The sequence below is a fragment of the Nycticebus coucang genome, chromosome 21 (assembly GCF_027406575.1).
Source record: "Nycticebus coucang isolate mNycCou1 chromosome 21, mNycCou1.pri, whole genome shotgun sequence".
In the NCBI taxonomy this organism is placed as follows: Eukaryota; Metazoa; Chordata; class Mammalia; order Primates; family Lorisidae; genus Nycticebus; species Nycticebus coucang.
Window position 1 is genome coordinate 38,734,109 of NC_069800.1, and position 15,433 is coordinate 38,749,541.

At 43.5% G+C, this 15,433-nt stretch overlaps 1 protein-coding gene across 6 annotated transcripts in view; it reads left to right on the top strand.

Moving 5' to 3' along the window:
- TPX2 (TPX2 microtubule nucleation factor) overlaps positions 1-15,433 on the top strand; it is a 109,618-nt gene that overhangs the window by 11,694 nt on the left and 82,491 nt on the right. For 2 of the 6 annotated variants that reach the window (XM_053574141.1, XM_053574136.1), the window contains exon 1: positions 15,037-15,266. The exons of 1 other annotated variant lie outside the window; for it this stretch is intronic. The gene's annotated coding sequence lies outside the window, so the exon portion shown is untranslated. 3 more of the 6 variants (XM_053574138.1, XM_053574140.1, XM_053574137.1) reach the window with 3 other exon arrangements.

Sequence of the window (15,433 nt, forward strand, 5' to 3'; positions counted from 1 at the left end):
AGAATTTTTTTTTTTTTTTTTGTAGAGACAGTTTTCACTTTATCACCCTCAGTAGAGTGCCGTGGCGTCACACAGCTCACAGCAACCTCCAACTCCTGGGCTTACGTGATTCTCTTACTTCAGCCTCCAGAGCAGCTGGGACTACAGGCGCCCGCCACAACGCCCGGCTATTTTTCTTTTTTTTATTTTTTTTTTGTAGAGACAGAGTCTCACTTTATGGCCCTCGGTAGAGTGCCGTGGCCTCACACAGCTCACAGCAACCTCCAACTCCTGGGCTTAAGCGATTCTCTTGCCTCAGCCTCCCGAGTAGCTGGGACTACAGGCGCCCGCCACAACGCCCGGCTATTTTTTGGTTGCAGTTTGGCCGGGGCCGGGTTTGAACCCGCCACCCTCGGTATATGGGGCCGGCGCCCTACTGACTGAGCCACAGGCACCGCCCACGCCCGGCTATTTTTCTGTTGCAGTTTGGCCGGGGCTGGATCCGAACCCGCCACCCTCGGCATATGGGGCTGGCACCCTACTCACTGAGCCACAGGTGCCGCCCAACACCTGGCTATTTTTTTGTTGCAGTTGTCATTGTTGTTTTGCTGGCCCAGGCTGCGTTCAAACCCACCAACCTGGGTGTATGTAGCCTGTGCCCTCCCACTGAACTATGGGCACTAGCTGGTTTAAAGAGGAGATAAAGAAAGAAATCAGGGCAGCGCCTGTGGCTCAGTGAGTAGGGCGCCGGCCCCATATGCCGAGGGTGGCGGGTTCAAACCCAGCCACGGCCAAACTGCAACAAAAAAATAGATGGGCGTTGTGGCAGGCGCCTGTAGTCCCAGCTGCTCGGGAGGCTGAGGCAAGAGAATCGCTTAAGCCCAAGAGTTGGGGGTTGCTGTGAGCCGTGTGATGCCACAGCACTCTACCTGAGGGCGGTACAGTGAGACTCTGTCTCTACAAAAAAAAAAAAGAATCATTAGATTCTTTGAACGAATGACAATGAAGCCACAAGCTATCAAAACTTTTGTGATAGAAGGGGGTGGAGCAAGATGGTGGCAGAGTAACAGCTTCCCTGCAACTGGGCATGGTGAGACTGGGGAGATAAGACTCCAGGCATCTCTGGCTGGTGGGATCTGCCTATAATCATCCCTTTGAAGAAACAGGAGTCAGAAAGGGACTTCTGACCCCAAGAGGAGGACAAAAACAGTGGAAAACTGGCAAGTGGTTGCGTGTGTTCGATTGACCTAATCTTGCCACCAGCTGTAAGTACAAGCAGCAGTGAGACTGCAAACCGGAAAGGCCTTACCTGTGAACTGTTCCGGTGTTTTTGGACTTGGCACTCATTTGAACTGCCTTGAGGAGAGCTTGAGCAGGAGTGTGGAGAACTTTGGGCATTGTCTAGGGCTCCAGACTGAGCCACTGAGCCAGACGGAGCTAATAGTGTTCGGCTGTGGGCTGTAGGGAGCCTTTGTGAGAGAACTGCCCTGGCAAACTCTGCCCTCAGGGTCGCAGAGCAAGGATCGGGTGGGAGCTAGTACCTAGTGACTGAGTAGCCTAAAGGTGGGGACTGAGCTGCCTTACAGCTTAACCCTCAGGGGCAGAGTGAGACTGGTTTTGGCACACTGGAGCCTCGGGCTGTTGCCCTGGGTAGAGTGCTGTTCGCGTCACAGCTCAAAGCAACCTCAAACTCCTGGGCTTGGCGCGGCCTGGACCTCCATAAGAGCTACACTGCAACCCCCGACCCGCAACCTGCATCTGCTGGGCCTCCGCATACCCTGACCAGGAACTGCGGGAGCCACGCAACCCTGTGTCCTCCCTCCTGTACCCTCCCTGCCTCCACACCAGCCCGCTCGTCTGGCCAGGGACTCTGGTAGCCACATGCCCTCCAGAGCGCTCCCTGCCTCTGTGCAGAGCCCTTCTACTGGCCAGAGACTGCTGGAGCCTTGGGCTCTCTGTGCCAAAGTCACTGGGTGCCAGGCACTCCCAGAACTGTGCGTACCACCTCCCGCCCTGTTGCTGGATCCAAGTGTGTCACACTCTGGAGCTGCTTCTACAACCAGAACTCCCTGGCTGGGCAGCCCCAGAGGAACTACACAGGGTCACTCCCTACAAAGATCCAGCAACAATAGGGTGATCCCGCTGGGGTCTAATCTTGGAGAGACACCTCCCCAACTCTGAGGATGGCCAGAGGCAATGATGAAAAACAATCATGAGGTGAAATCAACAGAAAAACTCTGGCAATATGAATAATCAGAGTAGATCAACTCCCCCAAGGATCAATGGGGCACACACAGCACAAGATCCCATGCACAAACAAATAGTTGAGATGTCAGAAATCAAATTCAGAATCTGGATAGCAAATAAGATCGAATTAGAATTCCAAGCAGTAACCCAAAAGATATCTCAAGAATTCAACAAATTCAAAGACCAAATGACCAAAGATTTTGACACATTGAGACAAGAAGTTGCAGCCCTCAAAGATCTGAGAAACACAGCAGAATCCCTCAGTAACAGAATGGAGCAAGCAGAAGGAAGGATTTCTGACATTGAAGACAAAGCTTTTGAATGCTCCCAAACTCTCAAAGAGGAAGAGAAATGGAGGGCAAAAACAGATCACTCTCTCAGAGAGCTCTGGGATAATTTGAAGAAAAGCAATATTCGTCTTATAGGGATCCCCGAAAGCGACAAAGTGGCTTCACAAGGCACAGAGTCTCTTCTCCATGAGATTATGAAGGAGAACTTTGCAGACATGCCAAGAGATTCTGAAATTCAGATAGCAGACAGTTTCAGAATTCCAGCACGACTCAACCCAAATAAGACATCCCCTAGACACATCATAATCAATTTCACTAAAGTTAATATGAAGGAGAAAATTCTGAAAGCAGCCAGACGAAAGAAACCATCACCTGCAAGGGCAAGAATATTAGAATAACTGCAGATATCTCTGCTGAAACCTTTTAGGCTAGAAGAGGATGGTCATCGACTTTTAATCTCCTGAAACAAAATAACTTTCAACCCAGGATCCTGTACCCAGCTAAACTGAACTTCATTTACGACAGAGAAATTAAATACTTCAATGACATTCACATGTTGAAGAAATTTGCCTTAATTAAACCAGCTCTCCAGGATATTCTCAGACCTATCCTCCATAGAGACCAGTGTAATCCTCCACCACAAAAGTAAACCCATCCAGAAAATTTTGATCAAATTCCAACTTCCACGGTTGCAAAAGGATTACAAATGTCCACTGGACTCTTAAAAGGCTTATCAATATTCTCAATTAATGTGGATGGTTTAAATTGTCCTCTAAAGAGGCACAGGTTGGCTGACTGGATACAAAAACTCACGCTGGATATCTGCTGCATACAAGAATCACATCTTACATTAAAAGACAAATATGGACTCAAGGTGAAGGGATGGTCATCTATACTCCAGGCAAATGGAAAGCAGAAAAAAGCAGGCGTTGCAATCCTATTTGCAGACGCAATAGGCTTTAAACCAACCAAAATAAGGAAGGATAAGGATGGACACTTCATATTTGTTAAAGGTAATACTCAATGTGATGAGATTTCAATTATTAATATTTATGCACCCAACCAGAACCCACCACAATTTATAAGAGAAACTCTAACAGACATGTGCAACTTGATTTCCTCCAGTTCCGTAGTAGTTGGAGATTTTAACACCCTTTTAGCAGTGCTGGATAGATCCTCCAAAAAGAAGCTAAGCAAAGAAATTTTAGATTTAAACTTAACTATTCAACATCTGGACTTAACAGACATCTACAGAACATTTCATCCCAACCAAACTGAATACACATTCTTCTCATCAGCCCACAGAACATACTCCAAAATCGACCACATCCTGGGCCACAAATCTAACCTCAGCAAATTTAAAAAAATAAAAATTATTCCTTGCATCTTCTCAGACCATCATGGAATAAAAGTTGAACTCAATAACAACAGGAACCTGCATACCCATGCAAAAACATGGACACTAAACAACCTTATGCTAAAGGATAGATGGGTTATAGACAAGATTAAGAAGGAAATCACTAAATTTTTGGAACAAAACAACAATCAAGACACGAATTACCAGAACCTCTGGGATACTGCAAAGGCAGTCCAAAGAGGGAAATTTATAGCACTGCAAGCCTTCCTCAAGAAAACGGAAAGAGAGGAAGTTAATAACTTAATGGGACATCTCAAGCAACTGGAGAAGGAAGAACACTCCAACCCCAAACCCATCAGAAGAAAAGAAATAACCAAAATCAGAGCAGAATTAAATGAAATTGAAAACAAAAGAATTATACAACAGATCAATAAATCCAAAAGTTGGTTTTTTGAAAAGATCAATAAAATAGAAAACCTTTGGCCTACCTAACTAGGAAAAAAAGAGTAAAATCTCTAATTTCATCAATCAGAAATGGTAATGATGAAATAACAATAGACCCCTCAGAAATTCAAAAAATCCTTAACGAATACTACAAGAAACTCTACTCTCAGGAATATGAAAATCTGAAAGAAATCCACCAATACCTGGAAGTATGCCACCCACCAAGACTTAGCCAGAATGAAGTGGAAATGTTAAACAGGCCTATATCAAGTTGTGAAATAGCATCAACTATACAAAATCTCCCTAAAAAGAAAAGCCCAGGACCAGATGGCTTTACATCAGAATTCTACCAAACCCTCTTTTGCGTAGGCCCACCATTCTGGCAGCATGGGCAAGTGTCATGGGCTGTGAACTGCTAGGAAGCTCTGTAGTCACAGATGAGACCAGAAGTGGCATAATAAACAGTACAAGAAGGCCCATCTTGGCACAGCCCTGAAGGCCAACCCTTTTGGAGGTGCTTCCCATGCAAAGGGGATTGTGTTGGAAAAAGTAGGAGTTGAAGCCAAACAGCCAAATTCTGCCATCAGGAAGTGTGTCAGGGTCCAGCTGATCAAGAATGGCAAGAAAGGGCGGTGCCTGTGGCTCAGTGAGTAGGGTGCCGGCTCCATATGCTGAGGGTAGTGGGTTCAAACCCAGCCCCGGCCAAACTGCAACAAAAAAAAATAGCCGGGCGTTGTGGCGGGTGCCTGTAGTCCCAGCTGCTCGGGAGGCTGAGGCAAGAGAATCACATAAGCCCAAGAGCTGGAGGTTGCTGTGAGCCGTGTGACGCCACGGCACTCTACCGAGGGCAGTAAAGTGAGACTCTGTCTCTACAAACAAACAAACAAAAAAAAAGAATGGCAAGAAAATCACAGCGTTTGTACCTAACAATGGTTGCTTGAACTGTATTGAGGAAAATGATGAAGTTCTGGTTGCTGGATTTGGTCAAAAAGGTCATGCTGTTGGTGATATTCCTGGAGTCCACTTTAAGGTTGTCAAAGTAGCTAATGTCTCTCTTTTGGCCCTTTACAAAGGCAAAAAAGAACGACCAAGATCATAAATTTTGATGAAAACACAGTTAATAAATTTTCATATGCCGAAAAAAAAAATTCTACCAAACCTTTAAAGAACTAGTACCTATATTACTAAACCTCTTCCAAAATATAGAAAAAGAAGGACTATTACCCAACACATTCTATGAAGCAAACATCACCTTGATCCCCAAACCAGGGAAAGACCCAACAAGAAAAGAAAATTATAGACCAGGACGATGCCTGTGGCTCAGTGAGTAGGACGCCAGCCCCATATACTGAGGGTGGTGGGTTGAAACCCAGCCCTGGCCAAACTGCAACAAAAAAATAGCCAGGCATTGTGGCGGGTGCCTGTAGTCCCAGCTGCTCGGGAGGCTGAGGCAAGAGAATCACATAAGCCCAAGAGCTGGAAGTTGCTGTGAGCCGTGTGATGCCACGGCACTCTACTGAGGGCAGTAAAGTGAGACTCTGTCTCTACAAAAAAAAAAAAAGAAAAGAAAAGAAAATTATAGACCAATATCACTAACGAATATTGATGCTAAAATACTCAATAAGATCCTAACAAACAGAATCCAACAACACATCAAAAAAATTATACATCATCACCAAGTGGGATTTATCCCAGGGTCTCAAGGCTGGTTCAATATACGTAAATCTATAAATGTAATTCAGCACATAAACAAACTAAAAAATAAGGACCATATGATTCTTTCAATTGATGCAGAAAAAGCTTTTGATAATATGCAGCATCCTTCATGATCAGAACACTTAAGAAAATTGGTATTGAAGGGACATTTCTTAAACTAATAGAGGCCATCTACAGCAAACCCACAGCCAGTATTGTATTGAATGGAGTTATATTGAAATCATTTCCACTTAGATCAGGAACCAGGCAAGGTTGCCCATTGTCTCCATTGCTCTTTAACATTGTAATGGAAGTTTTAGCCATTGCAATTAGGGAAGAAAAGGCGATCAAGGGTATCCACATAGGGTCAGAAGAGATCAAACTTTCACTTTTTGCAGATGATGTAATTGTATATCTGGGAAACCCTAGGGATTCTAGTACAAAACTTTTAGAAGTGATCAAGGAATATAGCAATGTCTCAGGCTACAAAATCAACACCCATAAATCTGTAGCCTTTATATATACCAACAATAACCAAGCCAAAAAAACAGTCAAGGACTCTATTCCTTTCACAGTAGTGCCAAAGAAGATGAAATATTTGGGAGTACACCTAACAAAGGACATGAAAGATCTCTACAAAGAGAACTATGAAACTTTAAGAAAAGAAATAGCTGAAGCTCATATCTGGGAAGAAGCAACATTGTTAAAATGTCTATACTACCCAAAGCAACATATAATTTTAGTGCAATTCCTATTAAAGCTCCATTGTCATATTTTAAAGATCTTGAAAAAAAAATATTTCATTTTATATGGAATCAGAAAAAACCTCGAATAGCCAAAACATTACTCAGAAATAAAAACACCGCAGGAGGAATCATGCTACCAGACCTGAGACTGTACTATAAATCGATAGTGATCAAAACAGTATGGTATTGGCACAAAAACAGAGAAGTAGATGTCTGGAACAGAATAGAGAACCAAGAGATGAATCCAGCTACCTACCATTATTTGATCTTTGACAAGCCAATTAAAAACATCCAGTGGGAGGGTGGCGCCTGTGGCTCAAAGGAGTAGGGCACCAGCCTCATATGCCAGAGGTGGTAGGTTCAAACCCAGCCCTGGCCAAAAACAAAACAAAACAACAAAAAAAAAGAATTAAAAGCATCCAGTGGGGAAAAGATTCCATATTTAACAAATGGTGCTGGGGGAACTGGCTGGCAACCTGTAGAAGATTGAAACTGGACCCACACCTTTCACCATTAACTAAGATAGACTCTCACTGGATACAAGATTTAAACTTAAGACATGAAACTATAAAAATACTTGAAGAAAGTCCAGGGGAAACTCTTGAAGGAATTGGCCTGGGTGAATATTTTATGAGGAGGACACCCCAGGCAATTGAAGCAGTATCAAAAATACACTACTGGGACCTGATCAAACTAAAAGCTTCTGCACAGCCAAGAACATAGTGAGTAAAGCAAGCAGACAGCCCTCAGAATGGGAGAAAATATTTGCAGGTTATACCTCTGACAAAGGTCTAATAACAAGAATCCACAGAGAACTCAAACATATTAGCAAGAAAAGAACACGTGATCCCGTCTCAGGGTAGGCAAGGGACTTGAAGAGAAACTTCTCTAAAGAAGACAGACGCACGATCTACAAACACATGAAAAAAAGCTCATCATCCTTAATCATCAGAGAAATGTAAATCAAAACTACTTTGAGATATCACCTAACCCCAGTAAGAGTAGCTCACATAACAAAATCCCAAAACCAGAGATGTTGGCGTGGATGTGGAGAAAAGGGCATACTTCTATGCTGTTAGTGGGAATGCACACTAGTACGTTCCTTCTGGAAGGACGTTTGGAGAATACTTAGAGACCTAAAAATAGACCTGCCATTCGATCCTATAATTCCTTTACTAGGTTTATACCCAGAAGACCAAAAATCACAATATAACAAAGACATCTGTACCAGAATGTTTATTGCAGCCCAATTCATAATTGCTAAGTCATGGAAGAAGCCCAAGTGCCCATCGACCCACAAATGGACTAGCATATTGTGGTACATGTATACCATGGAATATTATGCAGCCTTAAAGAAAGATGGAGACTTTACCTCTTTCATGTTTACATGGATGGAGCTGGAACATATTCTTCTTAGCAAAGTATCTCTGGAAGAAAAAGTATCCAATGTACTCAGCCCTACTATGAAGCTAAATTATAGCTTTCGCATGAAGGCTATAACCTAAATATAGCACAAGACTATGAGGGAAGGGCCAAGGAAGGGGAAGGGAGGGGGGAGGTTAGGGTGGAAGGAGGGTAATGGGTGGGGCCACACCTATGGTGCATCTTAGAATGGGTACAAGAGAAACTTACTAAAGGCAGAATACAAATGTCTACATACAATAACTAAGAAAATGCCATGAAGGCTATGTTGAACAGTTTGATGAGAATATTTCAGATTGTATATGAAACCAGCACATTGTACCCCTTGATTGCACTAATGTACACAGGTATGATTTAACAATTAAAAAAAAAACTTTTGGGATATTGCAAAGGCAATCCTAAGAGGGAAATTTATCACATTAAATGCTTACATCCAGAAATTAGAGAAAGCACGAGTTAACAATCTAATGACTCATCTCAAGGAGCTGAAAAATTAAGAGCAATCTAATTCCAGACTCCGTAGAAGAAAAGAAATAACCAAACTCAGATCAGAACTAATGAAATTGAGAACAAAAGAATCATTCAGAAGATTAATGAAACAAAAAGTTGTTTTGGCGGTGCCCAAAGCTCAGTGGATAGGGTGTGGGTCACATACACCCAGGCTGGAAGGTTCAAACCTGGCCTGGGCCTGCTAAACAACAAAGACAACTGCAACAGAGAAATGGCTGGGCATTGTGGCGGGTACCTGTAGTCCCAGCTACTTGGGAGGCTGAGGCAAGAGAATTACTTAAGCCCAAAGAGTTGGAGTTTGCTGTGAGCTGTGATGCCACGGCTCTCTACTGAGGGTCACATAGTGAGACTCTGTCTCAAAAAAAAAAAAAAAAGAAAAGTTGTTTCTTTGAAAAGATAAACAAAATTGATATACCCTCCTCCAGATTAACTAACAACAGAAAAGCAGGATGTCTAATAAACTTAATCAGAAATGAAAAAGGGGCCAGGCACAGTGGCTCACAACGGTAATCCTAGCACTGTGGGAGGCTGAAGCAGGTGGATTGCTTGTGCTCAGGAGTTTGATACCAGCCTAAGCAATAGCAAGACCCCATCTGTACTAAAAATAACAAAAATTAGACAGGTGTAGTGACATATGCCTATAGTCCCAGCTGCACGGGAGGCTTGAGCCCAAGACTTTGAGGTTGCTTCGAGCTATGACTCCATGGTACTCTACCCAGGGCAAACAGAATGAGACTTCACTTCATCTCAAAAAAAAAAAAAAAAAAAAGGGCAGGGGGGGAAATAACAACTGATACTACAGACATACAAAAGATTTTCACTGAATGCTACAAAAATATCTACACCCAGAAATTTGAAAACAGAGGAAATGGACAAATTCTTGGCATACACTACCTCCCTAGACTCAACCAACAAGAAACAGAACTCTTTGAACAGACCAGTTTCAAGGTCCGAAATTGAAACAGCAATAAGAAAACTTACAACAAAAAAGGTCACAGATCAGATGGTTTCACAGCAGAATTCTACTAAACCTTCAAAGAAGAGCTGGTGCCTATATTGCAGAATCTATTCCAAAGCACTGAGAAGGAAGTACCCTTCCCAGCATCTTTTATAATGCAAATAGGACTCTGGTACCAAAAATGGGAAAGGACACAACAAAAAAGAGGAAAACTACAGAACTTTATCATTAATGAATATTGATGCAAAAATACTTAATAAAAATCTTACCAAACAAAATTCAGCTACACACCAAAAAAATTATCCATCGTGAGCAAGTGGGTTTCATACCAGGGATATAAGGCTGGTTTAACACATGCAAATCTATAAATGTAATTCACCACATAAACAAAAGTAAAAACAAGGACTACAGGACTTTCTCAATCGATGCAGAGAAAGCTTCTGGCAAAATTTAGCATCCTTTTTTGATAAGAACACTAAAGAATATAGGCATAGATGAGGTATTTCTCAAACTGTAGAAGCTGCCTATGACAAACCCACAGTTACCATCTTATTGAACAGTGAAAAGTTGAAAGCATACCCATTTAGAACTGGAACCAGACCAGGATGCCTACTGTAACCACTACTTTTCAGCATAGTGCTAGAAGTTCTAGCCAATACCATCAGACAAGAGAAAGATATGAAGGGTACCAAATGGGAGCAGAGGAGATCAAACTATTGCTCTTCTCAAATGATATCCTAGACCAAGAAAACCCCAAGGACACAACCATGAGACTCCTCAAAGTGATCAAGAAATATAGCAACATTGGCTTGGTGCCTGCAGTTCAGTGGTTAGGGTGCCAGCCACATGCACTGGGGCTGGCAAGTTCAAACCCCACCCAGGCCTGCTAAACAACAATGACAACAACAACAACAAAAATAGCTGGGCTTTGTGGCAGGTGCCTGTAGTCCCAGCTACAAGGAAGGCTGAGGTAAGAGAATTGCTTAAGCCCAAGAGTTCGAGGTTGCTGTGTGAGCTGTGACGCCACGGCACTCTACCAAGGGCGACACAGTGAGACTCTGTCTAAAAAAAAAGAATCAATATTGTTAAAATGTCTATACCCCGCCCCAAGCAATCTACAGATTTAATGCAATCCCAATGAAAATACCAATATCTTACTTTGAAGATCTTGGCAAAATAGTTCTATGTTTTGTATGGAATGAGGAAAAAACTCACTTAGTGAATGTAACTTTATAAAATAAGAATAAATTGAGAGTCATTACCTTGCTGGACTTTATACTACAAGTCTGTAGGTAATCAAAACAGCATGGAATTGGGGTATAAATAGGGACATAGGAGAGAAATATCTGGAATGGAATAGAGAATCCAGAGATGAAATAGTCTCATATAGCCATCTAATCTTTGACAAAGCAAACAAAAGCATTTAATGGGGAAAAGAATTCCTATTTAATAAATGGTGCTGGAAGAACTGGTTAGCCATATGTAAGAGAATGAAACTGGACTTGCACCTCTCACCACTTGCAAAAAATTAACTTGCGATGAATAAAAGATCTAAATCTAAGATATGAAATAATAAAAACCCTAGAAGATAGTGTGGGAAAAACTGCTGACCTTACCAGCCTAGCAAAAGAATTTATGAAGAAGAACCCTTAAGAGGCCTGGCGCCCGTAGCATAGTGCTTATGGTGCCAGCCACATGCACTGAGGGTAGCAGGTTGTAACCTGGCCCAGGCCAGCTAAACAATGATAACTGCAATAACAACAACAACAAAAATAGCCGGAAGTTGTGGTGAGTGCCTGTAGTCCCAGCTACTTGGGAGACTGAGACAAGAGAATCACTTAAGCCCGAGAGTTTGAGGTTGTTGTGAGCTGTGACACCATGGTACTCTACTGAGAGCGACATAGTGAGACTCTGTCTCAAAACTAAAAACAAACAGGGCGGCACCTGTGGCTCAAAGGAGTAGGGCCTCGTCCCCATATACTGGAGGTGGTGGGTTCAAACCCGGCCCCTGCCAAAAAACCCCAAACAAACAAACAAACAAAAAAACAAAAAAAACCTGGGCAAGAGAAATGAGTAGAAACTATTCTGATGAGAACAGAAGAATGGCCTATAAACACATGAAAAAAATGCCCATCATCCCTAATTATCAGAGAAACGCAAAACAAAACCACTTTGAGATATCATCTAACCTCAGTGAGAATGGCCCACATCACAAGGTCCAACAATGTCTCTGCTGGTGCAGAGACAAGGGAACACTCATGCACTGTTAGTGGAACTGCAAACTAGTATAGTCTCTATGGAAAGAAGTATGGAATTCCACAAAGAACTAAAAGTAGACCTACCACTTGACCCTGTAATTCCACTACTAGGCATCTATCCAAAAGAAAAAAAAAAGACATTTTTTCCACAGGGACATTAACTCTAGAATGTTCATAGCCAGGCAGTGCCTGTGGTTCAGTGAGTAGGGTGCCAGCCCCATATACCGAGGGTGGCAGGTTTGAACCCAGCCCCGGCCAAACTGCAACAAAAAAATAGCCGGGTGTTGTGGCGGGCGCCTGTAGTCCCAGTCCTGCTACTTGGGAGGCTGAGGCAAGTGAATCACCTAAGCCCAAGAGCTGGAGGTTGCTGTGAGCTGTGATGCTACGGCACTCTATCAAGGGTGACAAAGTAAGACTCTGTCTCTAAAAAAAAAAAAAGTTCATAGCCATACAGTTCATATAATCACAAAGATGTGGAAACAACCCAACTGCCCAACACATGAATGGATTAATAAACTGTGGTATATGTATACCATGGAATGATGAATAATATTCCTAAATATTTCAAAATCTCCTAAAAACAGATGGATATTTTGCATCCTTTGTAACAATCTTGATGGATTGGAGAAAATTCTCCTAAGTATCACAAGATTGGAAAAACAAGTGTCACGTATACTCAGTACCAGTCTGAAACTAGATTAACTCACAGACCCATATGAGATAAAATCTCAGTTAAACTCAAGAAGTTTAGAATCAACTTAGCAAGTTCCATGACAAAGTCTATTTGGATTTTCATTGGAATTGCCTTGAATTTTTAATTTGGAGAATTAACATCTTTACAACATTGTACCTTTTTTTTTTTTTTTTTTTGTAGAGACAGAGTCTCACTGTACCGCCCTCGGTAGAGTGCCGTGGCGTCACACGGCTCACAGCAACCTCCAACTCCTGGGCTTAAGCAATTCTCTTGCCTCAGCCTCCCGAGCAGCTGGGACTACAGGCGCCTGCCACAACGCCCGGCTATGTACCTTTTTTTTTTTTTAAACAGGTCTCTGTTGCCCAGCTGCTAGAGAGCAGTGACATCATCATAGCTCACTTGCAACCTCAGACTCCTGGGTTCAAGCATCCTTCTGCCTCAGTTTTCCCATTACCTGAGACTACAGGCCTGCGGCACCAGCCAGCTAGTTTTTCTTTTAGCAGAGACAGGATCTATGTTCTTTTTTTTTTTTTTTTTTTTAGGGACAGAGTTTTACTTTGTCGCCCTCGGTAGAGTGCTGAGAGTACTGTGGTGTCACAGCTCACAGCAACCTCCAGCTCTTGGGCTTAGGCGATTTTCTTCCCTCAGCCTCCCAAGTATCTGGGACTACAGGAGCCCACCACAATGCCTGGGTATTTTTTTGTTGCAGTTTGGCTGGGGCCGGGTTCAAACCTGCCATCCTCGGTATATGGGGCTGGTGCCCTACTCATTGAGCCACAGGCGCTGCCCAGGATCTATGTTCTTGATCAGGCTGGTCTCCAACTCTTGAGCTCAAGCAATCCACCTGCCATGGCCTCCTAGAGTGGTAGGATTACAGGCGTTAGTGATCCCTGCCTGACTGTTTTAATTTTCCCATAAAGGTTTCTAGAGTTTAATTTTTGAAATTTTGTACTTTTTGGTGGTATTGTGAAAAGGATCTTTTTGTTCTCATTGATACTATTTTCTTTCTTTCTTTATTTTTGAGACACAGACTCAAGCTGTAGCCCTGGGTAGAGTGCTGTGGCATCACAGCTCACAGCAACCTCCAACTCCTGGGCTCAAGCGATTCTCTTGCCTCAGCCTCCCAAGTATCTGGGATTACAGACTCCGGCCATAAAGCTCAGCTATTTTTTGGTTGTAGTTGTCATTGTTGTTTGGCGGGCCGAGGCTGGATTCCAATCCGCCAGCTCTGGTGTATGGGGCTGTCGCCTTAGCCTTGACTACAGGCGCCAAGCCAGATACTATTTTCTAATTGATTACTTTTTTCTTTTTTCCTCTAGAGTAGCCAGAAAGAAATCTAATTCATTACTATTATTATTTTTGTAGTAATCAATCTAATTGATTATTATTTTGTGTCACTTTGTCACCTTTGGTAGAGTGCTGCAGTGTCATAGCTCACAGGAACCTCCAACTCTTGGGCTCAAGCGATTTTTTTGCTTCAGCCTCCGGAGTACCGGGGACTACAGGGGCCCACCATAACGCCTGGCTGTTTTTAGAAACAGGGGTCTCACTCTTACTCCGGCTGGTCTTGAACGGTGAGCTCAGACAATTAACCCGCCTCTGCCTCCCAGAGTGCTAGGATTACAGGCGTGAGCCACCATGCCCGGCCCAGAAAGCTAATTGATTATTGATGATATATAAAAAGAAGAGACATTCTTCATTCAAAACCCATCTCCTGCACTGCTTTAGTGACTTTGGACAAATTCTCTCAACTTCTCTGAGCTTTTTTCTCTTTTAGGACTTGGGGATTATAAAGCAAGGGATGCAGATGGGATTAAAAAGAGATCAAGCAACCAATAAACCGCCGATTTCAGCCAGTAAAATCAGGGCAGGGACTGGAGAAAGTTTGAGGCTCCTAGCTGATTGGGAGGGAAGCTGGAAGCAAGTCTATGGTGTATGCAAGAGACTACATGTTAAAACGAAGTGAATTCCTATGAACATTCAAGCCACTATGTATACCTCAGCGAGAGTACTTTCTATAAAATAGAGTTTTCGTCCAGGAAAGCTCTGGGGAGGTCCAAGACAAGCGCCGTGGCTCGACTCATACCTAGTCCTGTTCTCCTCAGTTTGTACCGCCTTTCCCAACCCCGTAGTTTGGAGCAGAGCATTCTGGTCTTTGTAGTAATAGCTTATTAGAGTTGTTCCTAAAGGCTAGGGCCGCCCCGGGAGACTACATTTCCCAAGAGGGGCTGCGACTGTTGTTTGCTGGCGCCCCCCGACTTCCGGCGTTGGTGCGCTTTCTGGGGCCAATCTGTAGGTCAGAATTGTTTTCCTGGCTCTCTGATTGGTGCATTCGACTAGGGTGCCTGGGTTCAAATTTTCAACGACACCAAATGAATCCGGCGGGTTTGCTGGTGTTTCGTTGTCAGAGCAGAGGTGAGGCGAGACCGGGTGAGCTGTAGGAAGGAAAGCGGGAGCAGCTGGGGCGCAGGGCTCCCCTCTCCCTGGTTTTCGAGCGGCTGGAATTCGCTTCCCTAGGCTTGGCGTGTGGGGCGGTTGGGCGCCGCGCAGGCCGGTGGAGCGGGAGCGGAGGTTTCGGGCCTCTGTTCTCCTGGTGACAGGATTTTGCCGGGAAGTCTGTCGGGAAAGTAGGGGAAAGGAGTTTCGGAGGCTGTCGGCTAATAACGGTAACAGTAATTATTATCGCTGTTGTCATGCTATCGTGTAGTAAATATTTACTGAACTAAGCACTCTGCGTGCCCTTTCTCGTTTAATTTTCGCACTAAGGCAATGAAGTAGATGGTATTCTTAGCCCTCCTTTACAGAGGAGGAAACTGAGTCTCAGAATCTAAAT